Here is a 5,584-nt window from a genome sequence, read left to right on the forward strand (position 1 = left end):
AGATACTTAGCCTGCCGGTATCAGCTGATGCAAGTTTTGCTCATGGAAGTTTTGCCAGTGTAGCCTTGGACTGAATTTCCTCCCAGGTCACGCCTGCTCCCACACAGCTCCGCAGGGACAAAGCCTGGCTTTCCATGCTGTCCCTGGCATGAACTTGCACTCCTGCAGTGACCACAGTTCATCTACAGGGACCTGTAGCCTCAAAGGTCTGGAAAATAAAGTGCAGATGTACTGGTACGAAGACAGTGAACTGGGCAGCAACGCCTGGGTGATGCTTGGCAGCGGAGTTTCTGCTTGGCTTTCTTGGGAGAAATGCCCTAACACCACACTATGGATCTGGATTCAGGGCCATTGAACAAGAGGAAGCTCCAAATTTTGCTATCAACTGTTGCTTTTACCATTAAAATACAGAGCTGAATGCAGTTCCCATCTGATAAGGCTGTGTTTTTTAACTTGGTCAGTAGATGTCAGTGACACACATGCACACTGACACATGGACAAATCTTGAAACCAGAAGGCTTCAAGAGAAAAAGACAGCACTCTCTTTTCTCCCTGGCGTCAAGATGCAGCTGGTGGAAAAGGGGAGAAGTGAATGTATTTCAGAGGAAAAATTTTCCCAAGAAACTTTTGAGATTCCTGCATCCTACCTGGGAATATGATGAAACAGCAAAACTGGGTAGTGACGATTTCAGGACTGACATATATAATTTCAGTCAGAATCCTGGAAAGCTTTCATTCATTCTTTGTGAAAACATGCATTCTCACCTTCCCTTTTCAGACTAATACCCCCCACATGGCTATACAGTTAAAAAGTATATTATGTTTAAGTTGTTACGCTAATCCTAAACCTTTCTCTACTGAAAACTAGTTAAGGACTAACTCATTGCATTTCAGCCCAGTTTATAATACAGTTTATTAATAGTATGGTTTATTTTGCTAGCATAGTAAATGAGGCAGGCAAAAACGAACACCTCTTTCAAGAATAAATACAACATGGCTTTTTAAACCTCCAGAACCTTCATAGCTTGCTGAATTGATACACAGGGCTGCAAAACTTTCCAAAAATCAGCAGGCCAGCCCAGAAAGTCCTAGATGAATCATTTGACATCCCCTTTTGTGCAAAGTGAAGCACCACACACCAATGAATGTGCCAAATGCCAAAGCGTGACACCTTGACAAATGGCTGAGAGCCCTTACCTCCCCGATGACCGCAGCTGCAAGTCCATCAGCTCTGAATCTCTCCCCGGCACCCAAACATGCTCCTCTCTTGCACTTCCAAGAAATGGAGGTAGAAGCATTTTGAGCTAATGCTGGGAGAGATCCAGGCCCAAGACTGGGCAAAGGTTTCCAGCTAATGAAGATAATAAGGGGGAAATTATGCATTATGTATAAAAGTATAATGCATATAGATCAAAGAGGGAATTATTAGAGGGTATTATTTTTTTTATCTGATCAATACAAAGGAAGTTTGTGAGATAATCACTATTTAAACTATTTTTGACCTAAAACTCAATTGTAGGTCCCACCCCAAGTTTAGATGGAGACACAAATGCTACAGCTCTAACCGCAACTTCCTCATGCAATATGCATAGCAGAGGCACAAATTAAAACCAGTTTAGATCCTGTGAATGCCCTGGCGTGACCATACAGGTTTAGCAGGGCTGTGGGAATGCAGCCAGCCAAGTACAGCACCTGTAACACCTCAAATGAGGGCACTTGAAACATTTGCAGGAAGGTTAATCCTCTCCTGACTACAAAGCTTCATACACCTGCTCCGAGTGATCCACACCTGTGGCCAAGTTTGCACTCCTCCTGTTCGACATAAATGGGTCGACAAGCCATTGACCCACTGGCTAGAGATCAGTGGAGGGGTACCAAGATGGTTAGGGGCTGGGAGTGTATGCTGTATGAGGAGAGGCTGAGGGAGCTGGGTTTGTTCAGCCTGTAGACATCTCTGGGGAGATCTGTCTGTATCCTCCACTACTTCACAGGTGAGAAGGCAGAGTCAGGCTCTCAGAGGTGCCCGGAGAGGCTGTGAAATCTCCATCCTTGGAGCTGTTCAGAATTTGACTGGACATGGCTATAAGCATCCCACTTTAACTTTGAAAGTCATCCTGGGCTAGGCAGGAGGCTGGACTAGAGGAGCTCCAGAGGTCCCTTCCAATGCAAATTACACTTTGATTCTGTTTTTCACACAAACTTTTGGGGAATGGCGGTTCTTTCTAAAAACACTGGCATTCACATGTGACTATAGCTGTATAAAGCAAGGGAACCTAGTATTGCTTGGTTATTATTTCCCAGGTGCTTTTCTTATTCATGGCCCCCTTGGGCAAAGAAAATAAGTCAAAGAGGAGAAATGCTCCTGGTAACACCAGCTACCACTCATCTGCCATGAATATCAAGTGGTGGAATATTTTATTTGATCCACTGTAAATTGATATTTGCTTTTACGAATTGTTTCACATCTTTTCTATATGACTACCTTGGCTGCCTGTGTTTCAGGTAACTACGTCTGCTAATTATACGAAGCACACAAACCCCAAAGAGAGAGTTCTTAACATGCATTTAACCCAGCAATTATTGTTGAAGCCCTGATGCCTGAAAACTTTTCTTTTTTCCCCTGAGTAATTTAATAAAAGAGAGTAGCACTCACTGCAAGCCTAGTATGCAAAGTGGTGCTCCACAGGGTATTTCTGGTGTCAGCATTAAAATGTACAAGAGGCCTCCCATGGTATGCAGGGGATTACTATCCATTCGTTTGCACTGCTTTTGTGTTGAATACTTCCAGGCTATGAATACGTTAATCAAGAGTAAAGAAAAAGTTGATGTAAACTTGCTATGTAAGTGCAATACTGTTTTTTGTTTCATCTTTGCCTTTCACACATGACTTACTGTCTTCCCGAAGTTCCTCAACAGCCTGAGTACCCCTCATGGGAAGCACGTGTGCTTACGGATTGGCACCGTGGGAGAAATTGGCATCAGAGGAAAAACATGATTATGAATTGGCACCATGCAGACCTCAGATGCCTGACTAGGAATAAAAGGTACTTTAAAACCCTTGAGCTCAGCACTGAACATCTGACGGGCAGAATACGAAGCCACTATGCTGCCAGCTGTCTGCGTACATCTCCGTTAGCTCTCCCTGCTCTGGCTTTATTCCTAGGGAACCTTTCCACAAATGAATTGTCTTTCCATTTTTTTTTTTCTGAAATCCCAGCCCACCTGGGAACACAAAAGGAAGATCAGATTGGCTTAGAGCCCTTGCAACTTCCAAGCTTTTTCAATACGCAAACCAGTAAAAAGAGTCAGTGAAAGTATTGACTCTTTTCTGTAAATAAGCCAACAAAACAGCCTTCCCGTGCTTGCTTTTTTTAGTTGTTGATACACCCACATACATATGTGCACATCCAGATGTAGAGCCACAGATCCCAGTTTGAAAACGATTTTCCTGAAGGCTTTCTCTGAAGGCAGTCAGTGCCAAACCTTTCAGAAGCATAAAAAAGGTGACTTTGAAGACACGTGTCAATTGAGGAGGCTTCTTGCTAATCTGAGGCAGCTAGAAAATGACTCGTTCTTATGAATAAGAACGTATATTTCTCATAACCCTTTATCTGGTATAGTGTAAAGGTAGATATCGATCAAGTATGCCAAGTCCTTTTCAACCTCCTCTTGCATCCTGACCTTGTCTAAACATTGTAGTATCAAAAAGCAGCACCCCACAGGCTGACTGCTCGCAGACCCAAGAGTGGCCCTTTCTGTGAGTTTTCGTTTGCCTGCTTCTTCATTTGTGCACCTAACTTGGAAACACCTTGGAAATGCTTTCTTTAGAAGAAAGAAAATAAATCTGTTAAACTGTGAAAGAATATACAGAAATGGGGAATAAGGGAGATGGCAGTGCACTTGCAACGCTCGTGCTGCAAGCTCTCTGCAGAGCTGTGCTGTCAGACAATGTTCAAGCCTACTCTCCTGCCTATTTTTAAGAACTAGCCTCTCTAAAACCTCGTATCTTCCTTCCTAACTATAGCACAGACCAATAAGATGAAGCACTTATGACTGAAACTTTTTATACCCTTGCTTTTTTTCTAACTGCTTGTTTTAAGGGAATTTTTCCTTTTTAAAGGGATTTCTTCTCATGGCACCCAAATTTAAGCCGCAGCCTTGCAGAACGGCAGGCAGCTGAGTCATCCCAGAGGATGCACAGGCTTGGTATAAAAGGAGGTTTTGTTTTTAAGGAAAATAAGGATGGGGAGCGTTTTCAGTAAGGTTATGGAACAACTGGTATGTGAGCAGGGAAGGTGCTGTAAGTTGGGGCATAACAACCCAGCAGGACTTTTTATTTTTAATTTTCTTGGTAGTGTGATCAGCTCCTGGTGTTTGAAGTCAGTAAGCAGTCTGCTGTTCTTGAAACAGTGCAATTTTGTTAAGGCTGTTTTCTGTTGTCTCCCTTGGTTTCACTCTTGGTAAGATTTATTTATCTGGGCATTTGTTAGTTTTGTTTCCTTTCCCTTGCAGACGGAGGGAATGACTCTGAGGCTAGAAACTGCCTCTTCAAAATGAAAGCTGGGGCTGTCTTGTGTATTTGGATAATTTCAAAGGAAGGGAAAAAAAGGGGGTTCTACAAAAATCCTTATCCCCTTGTATGGATTGGCAATGGCTTCATCTTAAGTGGATTCCCCTTTTCTCTTCCTTCTCTGTCATTTTAGAACCCCAGGAGAGTAACCGGACTTTCACGTCAGTTGTATATTTTTGCTTAGCCCACGCAGGTGTTGGAGGGGGCACAAGACAAGATGGTTGCTTAGTGTTGGCTGTTTAAAATACGGGATTGAATTACTGCTGCGCTTCCCCCTCAGTATATTACATGATCACTTGAAACAGTTAGAGAGCATTTTCTTGTTATTTTTTCTGAGTAACTCTTATGCAACTGAGGGAGCAGAAGAGAGGACAAAACAGCAAAGCAAACAAAAATAGAACTAGAAACCTTTCCTGGAAACTGCTTATTCTACTACTATATATTTTCTGCCTCTCTTGAGTATTTTTTTGCAGATGTTCCATATCAATTGTATACTGCTAAACAGAATATCCATAAGGGATCGGGATCTTTGCTGTTAGTAAAATAGACCCATCAAATTGAAAGGCACGGCTTTTTTTTCCGCCAAACTATTTGACTCCTGCAGTGCTTTACCTTCATGATTAATGTTGCATTTGCCTGATGCAGCTAACTGCAGCAGCAATTAATCCAAAGCTTTTGTCCTTAACTCTGTGTGTAAGCTAACTAACTTTGTAAGCATTTCTATGCTGATAGTACCATACCAATGGTATATGTACTTCAGCATTTTTTTTTACAACATTTGCCCTTTGCTATTTACGCTGTGCAATCAGCCATGTGGGTAATGAATTTTGTTTTCTTTCTGCACATGGGTGACTGAATTGTTATAAAGCATGTGCGTTCCTCAGGCCTGAGCAGCTAAATTTGCTGTGAATGCCCGAGTCCATTTGTGATTATGGTATTCAGACCAAGCAGAGCCATGCTCCATGTTCACAGGAACCATTACCTGGTTGTGCGAAGGACTGAAGGACTGAACAG

This window comes from Nipponia nippon, unplaced genomic scaffold (genome assembly GCF_047370975.1).
Source record: "Nipponia nippon isolate SJK-2023a ecotype South Korea unplaced genomic scaffold, ASM4737097v1 scaffold_3, whole genome shotgun sequence".
NCBI lineage: Eukaryota > Metazoa > Chordata > Aves > Pelecaniformes > Threskiornithidae > Nipponia > Nipponia nippon.